This window comes from Pantherophis guttatus, chromosome 1 (genome assembly GCF_059756535.1).
Source record: "Pantherophis guttatus breed Tessera chromosome 1, ASM5975653v1, whole genome shotgun sequence".
NCBI classification, from domain to species: domain Eukaryota; kingdom Metazoa; phylum Chordata; class Lepidosauria; order Squamata; family Colubridae; genus Pantherophis; species Pantherophis guttatus.
In genome coordinates, this window is record NC_142063.1 from 193,896,632 (window position 1) to 193,914,385 (window position 17,754).

Genomic DNA, 17,754 nt, shown 5'->3' on the forward strand with positions numbered 1-17,754 from the left:
AGAAATTTTAAAATTCCACGGTATATGTAACTGTTCTTGGCCCTTCCCATGTTCTGCCTATTTTACAAGAATGCCAATTACTTTGTTTCAGAGCCAAACTAATGGTTCATTGAAGGAGAAAGAGATAGATCTTTGTTATAAGTATTTGATGTTGTACGTCCTATGCATAATTGGTTATTAAAAAAAAAAAAAACACTGCTCAAACCAAAGAGTACATTTTTACTTATGCAAAATCCAACTGCAATTGATTTCATGATATTTATATGCAATTTGAGCTAAAAAAGAACTTTCTTTTTGTTACTGAAGAAGGTTCTAAATCTACAATGCTCATACATTTTAAAATATAGTTTTATGTTCTTGTTTCATTCAAATGTTGTTGGACAGCCAGTGATTTAACTGTTTTAAAAAATTGGAAAGATTTGCTACAATACCAAAGTTTTATGTTCAATAAAAAATAGTTTTTAAACTGAGATAGCATTCTATTTTTTTTGTCCAAATGCAAGACTGCATCTTTTTAGGCCATATATCTTTATATGGAATTTTAAGGTTGTTTTTTTTTTTTAAAAAAAGTTGCTGACTTAATCACAACTGAAGCCTAGTAAAAACTGGGCCCCAGAATGGGCAAATTGTTGAAGAGTTGAAGCAGAAACGGGTAACCCCCTGACCTCTGACTTTACTGGAAAATGATATGCAACATAAATTTAAGGGGCCTTTTTTTTCCTTTTAAGTATTTCTTCATATAAGTGTTGCTGCAAAATTGGCATATTTTCCAAATTCATCCCAATTGTAACATTAAATTTCTTGTTGCATAATTCATCTTTATGAAGTGAACTCTCCTTTAAGAGTGCAGTACAAAGTCTGTGTGCTCACTTTTGCTGCTAAAAATACTTAAATGATTTAATGTGAGAATAATACTGCTTTTAGTGAGGCCTTTCAGAGTATCAATACAAAAGAAAAATCCATGTGTAACTCTTTCTGCACATTTGCACACTTGTATGACACCCACTTGCTTGAATTGGTTTGATGCAGATGCCGTAATGCATACTGCAGCTCCAGCAACTTTTTATTATTATTATTTTAGTTTTTCTTAGTGTTTCACATGCTACTATCATATTCAACTGAATAGGCTTGCCATTAATGGTTGAAGTTTCTTGAATCTAATTTGATCAAGAAATAAATATGGATCATTGGAGTACCCATAAAAAGAACCCCTAGAACTTAAATGAATTGATTTTCTTTTAAAAAAATATTTTTAAAATACTGTTTGCATTTGTACAAATAAATTTGTTTCATTTGAAAAACTTCATTCCTTGAATAACTTTTCCAACTGCAGCCTCATCCCATTTGTCGCTAGTAGCAGTCAATATAATAGGTGTATATGCTCCAATGTCTTTCATGGGGAAAAGAGGAAGATAACTTTTGTGGTTCCTGTTAAGGCAATGGATACTTTGGATTTTTATATTCATTCATTCACTCACTCACTCTAAATGCTTTCCCCTGCCCCTTTATTATATTTGCATTCATATCCTGCTATTTGGCTTGGAGCGCAAGGAGAAATGTAGAAAAATTACCCCTGTAGCAACAATTTCTGATGTAGGCTGGGCTGAGAGAAGATAATTGACAAAGATTTTGCTGTACTCAGAATGATGTGTGGTGATACCTCTAATTATATTGTACATTGGATAATACTATGCACACTCACTTCTTTATTTACTTGGCTATTTCTGGTATCTCAATAAGGTAGTCAATGATGAGGTGCATGCTACAAAGAGCATGGTGTAATGAGCTACAGAATCAGAGTCAGAATCTCTGCAAAATCCTTGTTAAAGAAGTCTAGCTTTCCAAAGCAAGTCTGAATATTATCTAGTATTTTAAAAAAGAAAGAAAGAATATTATTAAAAAAAACACAGTTGGGCAAACTTAATTATGATGATGGGTGCTATAGTAGAATACCGTGTAGGAAGCAAACTTTATGGAAGGGGACTTTGCTGCAAAAGATTTGACAGTGATTGGGGAGTAATCTGCATTATTCTTTCTGTTTTTTTTTTTTTTTTTTGTACTGTATGGTGGAGCAGAGCTTCATTGTTTGCCTAGTCACTATGGCGAAAGAAAGATTTTCCTTCATGCATAAATTACACTGGGTTGATTTTAGAGAAAAAATGTTTGGCATTTTATAATCTTGACTTTTAATAAGCTGGAAATTGATGATGATGATGATGATGATGATGATGATGATGATGATGATGATGGAGGAAGAGATAATATGCAATTTTAGAAATCTGGTTTAGATCCAGAAGGGGACTTTTTGGAAAAGAATGAGGTATGACATGAAGATACAGAGGGAAGGAAAGAGGAGTTATATGGTTACATAAACATCTATCTTCGGATTTAAATTTTCTCCTCAAAGGCCTTTTTACATTTTTACCCAACTGATGTTAAAAAAAAAAGTCAAAGGGAAGGAACTGGCCTTGGAAGAGATGAATCTCTTTAAATCTTCTTCTATCCTTTCAGATCTTTGGATGACCTTGTTTTATATTCAGGAATGAACTTCACAAGCTCATAATTAAATGAACATAATCTGTGATGGCATCAGGGCTTAAGTCCAGGGTAAATGCTCCACAAGTATTTCAAAACCAAAACAGCCCAGAGATTTTTTCCCTCATATAATTCCTCAAAGACAAAACACATGGACCAATAGCCAAAACTGTTGTGATCACTCTACTTAAGGTTGCAACTCTTTTCCATGTTGAGCATTAGGAAATCTGTCTTCACTTGAGAAGTATTGCTTTTGAGGGATAGTCACCCCAATTACTTTTTGGAGTTCAATCCAAAGAAACCTGACACAGTCAGAGGGGAGTTCCTGATTCAGCTTAGTTGCTGTTTTAGGTCTGTCTTTATATAGGGGAAAATTTAGAATGAATGAGTAAGAATACTGTTTTTTCTTGCTTTGCTTCTTTCACCTACTTGAAAGTTTTCAAGGAGTTTCAGCTTGTTTGTGTTGCTTCTTGGTTTCAGATACAATTGAGTAAAAGTTCTCAGTGCAAATTCAATGCCCTGCCTTAAACATATAGCTTAATAAATCCCTGTGTTTAACTGGATCAAATTCTTACTTGGGCATTGAAATTATTTTCTATTTATTTATATTCTGTGTATTTATATAATGTTGTAAGACACTCAAAAGTCGCTTCAAAATGAGATAGGCAACAAATAAATTTAATAAATAAATATTCCAAAACTTAAGCTTTCTTTGTCTAATGCCCATTCCTCTCCCCCCCCCCCCCAAAATTGGGCTACTAATGTCCATGACTCAGACCTTGATATGCAAACTTGTTCTTTAAAGCAAAAGGAAATGAATGTTTCTTCTTAGAGAAAAAGTATCAGCACTGGCATTGTTTTCTTGGCTTTTGTAGAAGAGTTCTGGCAACCTATTGGCAAAAGGCAATTCTATTTATTATTGAAGAGAATTTCAAGGCAGTTGTTTGGAGGTTGCGAAGCAGACAGAGCTAGATGAACTGGGAAGGGAGGGGCACACATTATGTTCCAGATGACTGAGCAACGATTTATACATCAGCTCGCCTTTTTACATGAAGAAGAAAAGTAATAACAGCCCAGACCCAGGCATCTGAAGCAGTCAGATATCTGATGACTAATGGGATAGGTGGGAAAGAGCTCTCTGATTGGATGTCTTAATGAGCACATTTTGCACAGAGTTTGGGCAGCAGTTCTCCTTGACCTTTGTCCTTTATTGACCGAACTGACACTTCATTTTTCACATACTTCCAATTATGGCACAGCTTAAGTGTTCCCTCACTCTTTTATAGTCTGTTCCTATATGGACAACTTGAGAGTGGTTGAGATATTTTCATTTTGAGCAATGCCATGGCAGTTCACGATTTAGTATGTAATCTGAAACTGCCATCATTCTGTAATTTTCCCTAAATATTTTTTTTTCAGGTAACATTTTATAGTTAAAATTCAAATATATAGATAAAACTTGCACTTAAATCCTTCCTTGTTACTCTCCTACTCTGCAAATTCAAGAGTTTGAATGATACATTATTTGTTCCCACATATCTATTTCTCAAGAGAGACTCCTGTAATGTGATGCCCTTAAATGCATTTTGACTTCCTACTCTTCAAAGAAAGCAAAACATAATTGTGGCTACAGTTGTCAAGTCCTTAGAGTACATCAAAACAGCATTTTTATTCAAGTAATTATTTAATGTGTAAATGCAAATCAAAAGGTCTTTAGAATGATGGCTAAAAATAGTGGTAAGTTTTGTTCAGTGTTTTGTTCAATTCATATGAGTAATATAGGAAGGACTTCCTTAAGTAGAGCCTAGTTTGTCAGGGAATATCAGCTATAGCTAGGGAATACTGTAGGGAATATTCTATATAGTATAGAAGTCAACCCAAGCAGTTTTGTATTGTAAGATAGAAAAAGTATGATTTCAAAGAAAAAGTTAAAAGTCATGGCTGCAATTTTCTGTTATCATTTCTTCAAATTTGAACATATGTTTCCCACCAAGCTAATAAAAATAGAGACCCTTAAACTAAAATATAAACAGTGATATACCAGTAAGTGTACTTGGACAAATAGATCTCTAGAGTTAAAAGTTGGATATCTCTTTAATAAAACTATTGCTTAATAGTTAGAATATTTGGAAAGACCAATAACCTGTATCCAGAGAACCTTTAGAAATAGTCATATTTATTTCAAAATGTATGATGTGTTACCTACTTTATTATGTAGCCCTCTGGCACTGTAATAGCATGCATATTTTTACTGTAGTATGGTAATAAAAAGATACGTAAAAGGCAGACAAAGGTGCTGTCTTTTCAATAAGGTGACCTCTGTAACCAAGTAACTGCTTTACTTATGAGCTTATTAAAAACTAAAAAAAATGAGCTTTTCATACTTCATAGGCATTGATGTGAAAATGAGCTTTCCTGTGAGTAGTTTTCTTGATCATTTCTAGAACAATTGATTAGCCAAAGAGCTGCTGTCATTAGCTGACATTGACTGATAGCAATTTGTCACAAGCTCCGAAGGTCAGCCAGAGAGGGAGCTACAGCTTGTTTTTGACTGACCTTTCCTGATACCATTATCATACTACTGGCTTGACTAGATGTGACCCTCAATTGAAAAAGACAAGACATCCATTAGGAAGAGGTGGTGGCTTTCTATCTGATCATGAATATGTTCTGTAATGCCAGTTGCTTCCAACTACCTTAGCTTGAGATTTTATTTCTGAATAGAATTCTATCTTTAAAACATACCTTTGGGTATTGATAAAAATTCAACTCAGCCTAAGTTGTCCAGAGATGCCTTTCTAAAGAACAGAGTTCTGATGTGTTAATTTCTTATTTCTCCTGTTTATGAAACCCTCCAGAAGTATTGGAGTGGGGTTATGGTTTGGGAGGGAAACGATTTCATGAACTACCCATAATTTATTTTTGTACTTTAAGACATTTGGAAAAAATAAGTTTGATTGGTAACCTAATATTTCTTCCCAAATTTCATTTACATAAAAATTAATTGCTTTTCAAAATTAAGCTGTAAAAGAGGGTTATTGTTTGTGAAAGAGCAATTAAAAAATTGTATTTTTAACCCTATTAAAATCATTTATCACTGTTAATGTATAATTAATCAACTGCTACATTTCTTTGTGATTTTACACCCTAGATGCTTACATATTATGTATCTTATGCTGTTTATTGTCATGTCTATTTGTTTAGAATTAAACTAAATATTCAACATTAATTATTTTAGTGTGTGTTTCCAGTATCTTATTTGCCACAGGGATATCATTATTATTCACATTTAGAAATAAAATGCTTTTCTCATACTTCAAAATGGCTTATCTTAACCTTTTCAAATGTATAATACTAAATACTCACTAATTTTGTTCCTCTTTGTTCAATTATTTATTTCATTTGTTTGATTTGCACACCACCGTAACTGAACCGGAATCTCAATTGCTATGGATAGGATAGTCATAAACTAATTCATCTACAATAAAACTTCACCTTTCTATTATCTCACATGGCTTATCAGGATTGTTAAAGAACTTTCTTTTTCCAAGCCAGTCTTTACAAACTCTATATGATCTAAAAAGAAATAGTAAATACAGGCACGGTAGTCCTCATTTAGTGATTGCCTCATACACTACAACAACTGTTCACAGTTATGATGGTATTGAAAAGTAACTTTGCAACCAATACCTGCATTTATGACCCTCACAGGCCTATAAAGCAAATGAAACCCACAGTAAGAACATAAGCATGGTTGCAGTTTCACTTTGCTTAATGACTGAATTGCCACTCCCAGTTGCTAAACGAAGACAACCCGTAAATAAATATGGCTGCTATGATAGGAAAGACTCCAGTATAAGGAAAAAAGATCTGGATTTAGATCAATCAGAGGAATTACCTGTAGAGAAGAACTGATAATCAAAAGCCATAGATTATTGTGGGGAGAAAAACAGTAATTCTGACTACACATATTTGTATTCTTCAGGCTCTCTCTGTAATTCATGCATGCCTGCACAGGCACGCACACACAGAGATGCATTTAGGATATTCCTTCCTCCTTCCTATTTTCTGAATTAGGAAGTTGAGTGAACATTTGACTTTACTGACCTTGGAGCTATAGCAAATTTCTTAAGAGTCACCCACATAAAAGAGTACCTAGGAGGATAAAATGGGACAGAGCTGACTGAATACATACCCTTGAGCTATTTAGGAATAGTGGGATGTAAATACAACAAACAATTTTTGCTGACATCCTATCCCTCTTCTCCTTTCCCCTTCTTTTCTTTTCCTCTCAGGTATATAAGTATCTAAGGCCGATATGTAAAAAATGATCATTGTAAATGCATGATGTCTTTTCTGATTTTTCAGGTGACTGATTACATTTTTAAAAAATCAGTATGCCAATATTGCTAACATTTCACGGGGATCAGAATAAATTTCTAGAATTGAAAACAAAGTAAACATTCAAAGTAAATCATCGTAAACAGCAGGAAAAAAACTTTTCAATTATTTATGCATAAATCTCTCAGAACTTAGTAGGACATTCAAATAACTAATTGGAGTAAGTTGCAATAACCTTCGACTTATCTATGTAGCCATTGAATATGCTATTGTGATCAACATTTCGTTTTAAAAAGTGATGCATATTAATTGGAAATAATATTGATTCTTCAGATATTGACTGAATTGTCATTGACAAGTTCAGGTAAAGAACTTTTACTCATACAAAAGGCCAACAAGCATGGCCTGTGCTCAAGGAACATGGAAATTATACCCCAGTAACATTGCTAAGTGAATGGAAGATTGGACTGGAAACATCAGTTTCTCATTTTTTTCTTTAAAAATTGCTGTGGTAATGATAAAAATTGTTCTTTATTTGAGAGCAGAAGATGATTTTCAACCCTCATGAGTTTTCTTACATTCTTCTGTCTTTGTACTATATTTTTGTTTTTCCATCAGTCTGTATTTGCAAAACTGTGTTTGAAGTTATGGCACTTGGTTCTGCTGCTCAGTCCATGGACCTATGGTAATCAGAATGCCATTGAGAAGGTGCTCTAAATAAGATAGTAAGGTGTCTCATTTGACAACCATTCTGTTTATTTAATTCAGAATATAGAAACCTGCCCTCATTGCCAAATATTTACCAAATAATATTTGGTATATTATAAGCCAAACAGAAGCTTTACTGTAGCCATTCCAGCAGCAATACTAACCACTCGGGATGTTCTCCCTGGTCACTTTGCGGTTGATTGAGTTTTCAGTTCCATTACAGCCTGTGGAATCGGGACCTGCTGTTCTTCCTCCAGCAAAATCTAATAAAGAGATGTTGCTCTGAGTTTGTCTATGCAGACATCCTGGTAAAGACAAAATAACATTTTTATTCTTTTATGGTTTGGTATGAGGAGATGTTACCATGAAGACTCTTGGGAATCAGCCATTTAGTTTTATCTAGTGAACCTTCAGTAGGAAACCTCCTTCCACAAAGAGTTTAGTCTTTCCCACAGAACACTCATGAGGAATATTAATTGTTGGACTCTTGTCTCTGACAGAGAGATCAGAAGACCTTTGGTTTTCAAAGATAAAGGTATGAGTACTTCATGTTGATGCTACTCTTAATCTCCTTGAAACTGAGTATTTTTATTTTTTTAGGAATCTCTGAGCTTAAATCTGCATTACTATTAATCTTCTCATCATTCCTATCACCCATCTCCTCCCACTTATGACTGTATGTCTGTAACCTTGTTGCTGGTATCCTTAAAATTTATATTGACTGTTTCCCTATGACTATCATTAAGTGTTGTACCTTATGATTCTTGACAAATGTATCTTTTCTTTTATGTACACGGAGAGCGTATGCACCAAGACAAATTCCTTGTGTGTCCAATCACACTTGGCCAATAAAGAATTCTATTCTATTCTATTCTCAACTTTAAGAGCTCATAACACAATTATCGTCTCCATTTCTCTTTCAGAAAGCCTTGGTATCTCAGTCCAGATATTATCCTCTTTCTTTTGCAAGTTGGCATAAAATGATCAGTTCTATATCCACTTGAAGCTATTTTGTTACCCAAATTGTGAAGTCCATTCTCCAAACACTCTTCTTTTTGAACTATCAAAGGATACTTGGAAAAAAGCCATCTCTATGCTCTTTATATTTAAAGTGTCTTGAGAATGTGTGTTGAGTTCAAGAGGAGGATAACAGAATTAAATGGCTTTTTCACATCTTAGAATATGTTTTGCCCAAGCAACAGCCAGCATCTGTACATAGAAATTGCAAGAAACATGGCTACCTCCTCCCTCTGCATTTTAAAGCATGAAGCGTGTTTTGCTGTTTATCAGCAAATCATTAAGGAAAAAAACCCCACCTCCTTGTTTACATACATGTGACAAGATTTTTTTAAAAGATAACTTCATACACTTAAGAAAAAGAGTGCAAGACTGCATAGAAAAGCAGAGGCTGCCATAGGAAATATGCCTGATTATGATCAACAGACTTGCCCCAGGATAACTGTTGAGCACAAAGGCAGACAATACTTTAGAGTCTAAAAATGGAAGACTACTGAAGATAGAATCAGGATAGTGCTGTATTGACAGTCATTCCAACTGAATCAGCCTTTGTCCTAGGTCCCAGCCTGGGTCTCTCTACATTACAGGAACCCTTTCTATTCTGTAAAAATAATGCCCCAATTAAAAGAAAAATAATAATCTAGGTGTTAGCTAATGATGGTGCCTTTTATTTACTCGTTCCCTTGTCGTTTTCCATTTTACTTTTTTGTATGGGAAGTGATAACGTCAAACTGGAGATTATTTCAATCTTTCTGATAGGATATGTGGCTGGATTTTACCCTTACTGTCTTCTGTCTTCATTCTCTATTGTTTTATTTTGCTATACTCTGGAACAAGCTCAAAAAGATGTAGTAGAACAAGTGTTTCTTTAGTCCACAATCAGAGGTTTTAGCCCAGTATTTTCTGGTACAGAAAAGAATAGCGTTGTTCATTAATTCTGAATCTGAGGGACTACCTTGCCACTGTGTCAAGTCTGTATACCTCCTTGGTGAGACTTAAGAGAAACAGGTACTGGAAGCATGACTTCTTTATGGCAATCTTTCCCTTACAATCAAGGGTTATATCTTTTTCATTAACAGTGAGATGGGAATGCATGTTGTTATCATTGCAAGTCGATGAGATAAGATTATTTATTTTGAATTATTCACTATTTTCAAAGGTCTGAAAGAGTTTGAAAAGTTATTTTGGAATTACATAGCCTAGACGTCATTTCATAGTTCTATATCAGTATTCAATATAACAGGGGAGAAACTTAATTTCAAAGTCTCATACTGTGACTCTGGAATTGTTGCCGATGGCCCTACATCAGGGGTGAAATTCAGCAGGTTCTGATAGGTTTTGGAGAACTGGTAGCAGAAATTTTGAGTAGTTTCGAGAACCGGTAGCAGAAATTTTGAGTAGTTCGGAGAACCGGCAAATACCACCTCTGGCTGGCCCCAGAATAGGGTGGGAATGAAGATGTTGCAATATCCTTCTCCCAGGAGTGGGGGGGGGATGGGGATTTTGCAGTATCCTTCCCCTGCCATGGCCATCAAGCCACACCATGCCCATCAAGCTACACTACGCCCATCAAGCCACACCCACAGAACCGGTAGTAAAAAAAATTGGATTTCACCACTGCCCTACATCACTTGATAAGTAACCTGACAGATTCCCTGCTAGTACTAAGTCTCATGAGTGGATATCTGTAGCTTCATGGTAGGCAAATCTTCCACCTATGGGTAATTCCAGCATTAAAGAACATCTGTGTTCTTTAAGAATATGTTCTATGCTCACTCCATAGGATTATTTACCACTATGTTTCTCTCCCATTTTCATTGCCCATAAAAGTGATTGACATTTTTCTACCAGTCAGAACCCTTGCATCCTAATCACACTGCGGTGGGTAAAGCACCCCTGGTTTCTCACACCTTCTGCCTAGGTCCCAGAGAATGTATTATATCTTTCCTTTGAGGAAGGTTCTTATGCACCTTCAGCATGAATCAAGCATACATCATTGTTATACATCTGATGTGCTATTTCATCCCTTCTTGCAGTTTCAGAGGAGATAAAATAGGTGTAGTGGCAGTGTTTCAGCCTTATTCTCATTATTTTTATTCCAGGAAGTGGATACCATATTCCAATGTTTTCTGAAGTGGACATAGGCAGTTTGTTCATTACAGTTGGTTTTTTTAAAAAAAATTCATTGATTAGTTCTGAAATCAGAAAACTTAGGCTCTTCTTTGAGACTCTTCCTAGTAGCCACTCTGTTTATAAATCCAAAGTAAATTATTCACCGTAGTCTTTTTTCACACTTGTAGAAAGCATTTTGTATGCAAAACTTGAACATATTTAAGTTGCACATCTAGTGCTTTGTTCTTTCAGTTCTGGTTTCGAAATCATTTTAGTTCCTTATGCAGTTTGATTGCTCACTTTTAAACCTGTCTTGATGGTAGTCCTGTCTGGCTTATATTTCTTTGAATGACTTATCCTATGTCCTTGCTCTTCTTTATAAGTAACTCAACATGGCAAACATACATAACATTCTGGCCCAAAGTCACTTAGCTGGCTTCCATGCCTAATGCAGGACTAGAACTCATAGTCTTCTAGTTTCTAGTCTGCTGTCTCAACCAATAAACTGAACTGGCTCATGCACAGAAGCAATGAAGAAGAAAGACAATGCTGCTTTTTTGTAACTGATCCTTTCAGTTACAATCTGTGTATTCACACAAGCCATTCATTTTTCATTCTACAAAATCTGAATTCTTATACTACATATCCATGTTTTCCTGTGCTGCTACAGGAGAAAATCAGGACCATGCTGAGAAACATGCCTATGAGGGGCCAGCTTCTCTCCGAAAGCTTTCTATAACTGTAGAAAAATTTGTCCTTAGTTTTATGAAGGTGCACAACCTACTTTTAAGTGCCACTTAAAGAACTAGTTACTGGTAAAATGTACATTTATCTCTCAGTTTAATTCATGTGGGAAAAAATTTAGGGATGAGAAAAAATGAACCATTTATGCTTTCTTACAACCCCTTGGTCAAAAAGAGGATGTAAATATATCAGTATAGTAGTGCATAATAAACAATATATCCAGTAATTTGGGTGGAAGAGATAGCTGTAATACTCTGCTTCTTCACTGGTCCAAAAAGTTTGATTTGCTTCTGAATATTCAGTTTGTTTTATGTCAAAACTCAAGGATGATTTCACTGCATGGCTATATGTAGAAATTAATTAATGATGTCAATTACAGTTTGGTATGCTGGTCAGGCAACTGAGAGCAGTTTTTAGTTACTGCTTCCTACTCTTGGGATCAGAGGAGCGAGAATGGTCTGATTCTATTCTTTTAGATTTGAGAAATGAGTTCTGCCATAAATTAATGTGCTCCAGTCATAGGGGTTGTAACAGAATGTTTGATTGCTTGGCAGAACTTCTCTTTCTCTTTCTCTGTGATAACTTTTGGATCACCTGCTTTGCTGAGAGCATTTGACAATCTTCATGTGTATTGTCCAATTGAATGTTGGTAACAATTGCAGCTAAGATAAACAAAATGCAAGTACTTGTTGACCTTGGCTTTTTTTCCCACATAACATTGCAGCTGATGACTGGATTGCTGTTTTACTGATAAGGGTTATAAATGATAGTTTTAAGGAAAAAAAAAATATTCCCAGCAGAAAATACCACATTGCTGTGGGAAACAGCAGCTGGTTGGTGTCCTATAATTTACATAGTTCACCTTCATTTAGGCTGTGGGAAAAAAAGAAAAGAATTTCCTTTTTTATGACATTCATATCTTTTGCAAACATGGATTCCTGTCCCTCTTCACAAACTTTCTGAGCAAATTATTTACAATCCAAAAATAAAATCAGGAAGAGGCCTGTCCTATTTTATGGTATTATATATCGTAAATAAAACATTACCCTGTCTTCCTCTTTTTTAAGTATGGCAGGTGCCCAGATAAATGTTTACCTTTATCTTGGGATTTATGAAGAAGTACAATATGTTCAAAACTGAAGAGACTGTAATAGGTGTACATGCGTGTAATTAAGATATTGGAGTAATAAAACTGGTAATTGGACTGCACTTAAGGCTTGCCTAAGTGCACAAGCTACTAGCAAATGCAAGCAAGAGAGCATTTGAAGAATTTGTCATTTTTCAGTGGGAAACTAGGCCAGGGGCTAGTGAGATCTGCCCTCTCTCTTATGAGATGATTGGCTAAGGTTAACTTAGAGAAGATAAAGAGTACACAGAGGCAGAGAGTTCTGTGAATGAACCCTGGAATCCTATTGCACAAGAGTATCATTCAGATCCCATCCTTAATTTTTCCAGGGTAAATCTTGTGGGATCTTAACCTGGGAAATTTTTCATTTAAAAAACCTAAATCACATTAAGGATAATATCTCACATCTTGAAATAGAGGAATGTTACTAATAAAGGAAAATATTTGTAGCTCAGGGTTGAAATGGGGGCAGTGGGTTCCTTGGTGCTCTCTGAGGTTGGTTGTTTTCTTGCAGATATTTCGTTATCCAGACTAAGTAACATTATCAGCACTGATAATGTTTGGGTTTGGATAATGAAACATCTGAAAGAAAACAAACTCAGAGACCACCAGGGACCCTTCAGAGGACTGCTATACCAAAAAAAAAAAAAAAAACCTCTGTGAAGAAATGCCCAAGTAAAGTATATTTCTTTGTACATGTAAAGGCTAGTAGGTGCCAATTCTATGATGAAATGTAATATAGAAAAGGTAATTACAAAATGAAAGGGGATGATTTCATAAATATATAACCATCCATATTCATTTTATGTTTATATTCCCTTGACCCTCCACCTTTTTTTATTTCATAAAACCTGGCATATTTATAAAAATTGGGTTTTTGTTCTAACCTTACCCAATATAGCTTTATTTAAGACTGGATTATATATTTTATCAGGATTTTATTTTATCAATTCAGTTTCTAGAACAGACATGTTAAACACATGGCCCGTGGGCCAGATCTGGACAACCATAGACCTAAAGTTGTTCTGTGGGGCCATCCAAGAGATGGCGAAGAACCAGCCCATGCTGTCCCGGCCCTGGCCCATCCTGGCCACACCCACCCAGTCAGCCACGATGACTGGGCCATACCCACCCCAGTCCCCAAGGGCAAACAAAATCCGGATACTGCCCACAATGGGATCGAGTTTGACACCCCTGTTCTAGAACTACAGGCATAACATACAACCATTGGTGGCACAGCAGACTAAAGTACTGTTAAGTAGCACTTAGCTGCCAGCTGCCTGCAATTACTGCAAGTTCAAATCTCACCAGGTTCAAGGTTGACTCAGCCTTCCATCCTTCCGAGGTAGGTAAAATGAGGACCCGGATTGTGGGGGCAATAAACTGACTTTGTATAAAAAAAAAGAACACCACTTAGGGGGATGGAAAGCCCTACTAAGCAGGTATATACAAAAGTATGAAGGCTATTGCTTCACACATTGTAAGCCGCTCTGAGTCTCTGGAGAAGGGTGGCATATAAATCGAACCAATAACTAACTAACTAACTAACTAACTAAATAAATAAATAAATAAATAAATAAATAAATAAATAAATAAATAAATAAATAAATAATAAATAATAGAGCCAGATTGTAGAGTAACATTTAAAAAATTGATTCAAAAGTTATACTTAAATTCCCGTTTTAAAATCCCGTCATGAGTCATACCCTCATGGGTTGATTTTCCCATAGCATTTTTAACTACTTCTAGTTTAGCATAAATCAATTTAATTTAGAGATAGATGAACACTTTTATTCTTGCTTTTATGAAACCATTGGAAACTGGCAAGAATTTTTTTTTTTTATTGTATCTCATCTAGTTTACAGGTAGATCCCAATCAATCTTCTGCCCATTTTGATTTTAGCATGCATATATGTTGTTCTGAAAACAGAAAGCAGGGATAATTCAAACCTGTACGTCATGTAGCAATGTATTTTATACTTGAACTGTATTTTGTTAAAAGTGACTGTACAAGGCCAATAAGAAGTTAAGTGTAGTGCTGACCTTGGCTGATCCTTAAAGTTAAGCATGGTCAAACTTGCTTAGCACTTGGATGAAAAACCTCCAGAGAATCCCAGGGCTATAGTGTAGATTGGGAAGTTGGGGGAAAAAATCTCAGAAAGAAAGGTGATGACAAACTATTTCCGTATTGCTGCCAAGAAAACTGGCAGCAGTACGGAATGTCTCCATGTAATCACTAGTACTTGTGTTGGCCTCAAGAGAGTTTACCTCTTTACTGCAACCCTACAATAATTTCTGTTTTACCTTTCTATAGCAATTGTGCATAAAATGAGACATGGGCTTTTTGTTGACTGATGGCCAACTGCCAAGTTTGATGCCTTTTCTCATGGAGTCTGTGAGTTTAAGATGTCTTTTTCTTTAGCCATCATTTTTGGTACGGGGCATTGATTAAGGTCCTAATGTACTGGGAAGGCATTTATTATTTTGGGTGACTGTGTTGTTCTTGATCTTCATTAGATTTTTTTGTGTACAGTTATTTCTTGCAACATTTCTATTCGGTTTATATTTACATTTATAGCATCTGAGATGATATGTTTCTTCCCTTCAGATTTCATCACACATTTATTTGCTTAGTCTTACTTGAGTACTTAATTTCACTGTTATGTTAACCCTTCCTTTCCAAACATTACATATCTCTTACAAAATTACTCCCATTAATATGTAGTCTGACTTTAAAATAAACTCTATTATCATCAGACATAGTTGTATTGAAGCCAAATTTCAGTGTATGTGTTGAATGACACAATATATCAGTTTTTCTGTGTATCTGTGTATGGGAAAATTACTGAGAGACATTTTTTTTTCCTAGAGGGTCGTAGGGATAATTTCAACAACATTAGATTATTTTTTCCAATCTTCATTCATTATAGTGTTTCTAATATTGTGTGTTATATTGTGTTTTTATTTATTTTATTTTATTTATTATTATTATTATTTCTTTCCTTATTTGGAGGTCACTGTATTCATTATTAAAGGCTGTATTCCCATTGTGGTATATCTTCACCCACTCTGTTATATATGTATGTGTATATGTAGATATATTCTGTGTATATGGGTCAGTGGTGGAATTCAAATTTTTTTACTACCGGTTCTGTGGGTGTGGTGTGGTGGGCGTGCTGTGGCTTGGTAGGCGTGGCTTGGGCGTGGCAGGGGAAGGATACTGCAAAATCCCCATTCCCTCCCTACTCCTGGGGGAAGGCTATTGCAAAATCTCTATTCCCACCCTACTCTGGGGCCAGCCAGAGGTGGTATTTGCCAGTTCTCCGAACTACTCAAAATGTCCGCTACCGGTTCTCCAGAACCTGTCAGAACCTGCTGAATTTCATCCCTGATATGTATAGTGTGTGTGTGTGTGTGTGTGTGTGTGTGTGTGTATGCATTCATTCATTCATATAGATATAGATAGATTCATTCATTCATTTATAGATGGATGGATGGATGGATAGATATTCATTCAATAGTTTACAGATATAAAAGTATTCCTGAAGAAATTATTTCTAGCATTATAGTTTTTGTTAATACAAAAGCTAATAAAAATATTGAATACGAAGTATTAGGGGCTGTGGTTAGTTGATAGTTGTTTAGATCAGATGCAGAGAAAGTAAGCAAAAAAATTAAGGTCAGTCATGTATAACTTCCTAGGCCATGTGGTCAAACTGAAAGTGGCTTGGATGGAGTTGTATTCCTTACATTCCATTTTATTAGGTCATGGTTTATGCATATTTTAAAAGTTGCTGAATCTAATTTATGTGTTTATTTCAGCCTGCATTTTTTTTTAAAAAAACAACAACTAATTTAATACTAATTTTTTGAACTGGATTGGACTTAATTGTTAGGGGTTTTGTGGCACATTATGAGGTTTCCTCTACCTGGCAAGGCAAAACATAAAAAGTCTTCAAGGAGAGAGAGAGAGAAAAAGCACAGCTAAGTAGGTTTGTGGTAGAAAAGTTAAGATGCCATTATGAAACAATTCCAGTTTTTCCTGTTTCAGATATATTTATAGAGGAATCAAGATTCAAATTTTTATATATGTCCCTCCATTTCAAGCAGAGCAGTAGGTTAGTTACTCTATTCTTTTGAATGGGAGACAATTTCTCTCCCTCCCTCCCTCCCTCCCTCCCTCTCTCTCCCCATCTCTCTCCCCCTCTTTCCACACCCTCCCCCCCACGGACAGATGGATGGTCGGACCTAGGATAGGGTTTTTTTGTGTGGATGGTGCTACGCTATCCAGAAATTATCCTAAGCTGTGTCTGGTCTGGCAATGTAAAAGCAATTAAGAAATTAAACTTGTTCATATTTTAGGAATGCATATTTAGACTTCCGCCTTACATGTTAAAAACTGATTTCTGCAGGAAAGTTTTTGCTGCACATGGAGGATCCCTTTCTAAATTGCAAGGATAACCTCCGTAAATTGAAACAATTTCCACTTCAAGAGAGCTTTTATCTTCTCTGGCCTTTTAGCTCTGTCCTATTTTTATTGCTATGTTTTGTTTATAGTACTTCTATCTATATGATGTTCTTTGATTTTCTGCTTGGTCTTTGGAACTTTATTGATCACTGAATTTATTTGATTCATTTTAAATTGTGTTCTTAATTGTGTGATTTTATTTACGTTGAACATTAGTTATAGGATGACTAACAAATCATAGAAGTTTTTTAATCTTTATGGAACAAAAAAGTATTCATCAGATACTTTTTGTTTTTATGTTGCTGCTTTGCATGAATGACATTTGAGGAAGACTACTAGGATTTGAGGTTACTTTTAAGATAAAAGTAATATAAAGGGACGCGGTGGCTCTGTGGCTAAGATACTGAGCTTGTTGATTGAAAGGTGGGCAGTTCAGCGGTTCGAATCCCTAGTGCCGCGTAATGGGGTGAGCTCCCGTTACTTGTCCCAGCTTCTGCCAACCTAGCAATTCGAAAGCACATAAAAAATGCAAGTAGAAAAATAGGGACCACCTTTGGTGGGAAGGTAACAGCGTTCCGTACGCCTTTGGCATTTGGTCATGCTGGCCACATGACCATGGAGACGTCTTCGGACAGTGCTGGCTCTTTAGCTTTGAAATGGAGATGAGCACTGCCCCCTAGAGTCGGGAACGACTAGCACATAT

The 17,754-nt window shown here is 35.6% G+C and overlaps 1 protein-coding gene across 3 annotated transcripts in view; it reads left to right on the forward strand.

The window, feature by feature from the left end:
* Positions 1-17,754, forward strand: part of MEIS1 (Meis homeobox 1) — a 176,289-nt gene that overhangs the window by 43,115 nt on the left and 115,420 nt on the right. The gene's annotated exons all lie outside the window — the stretch shown is intronic.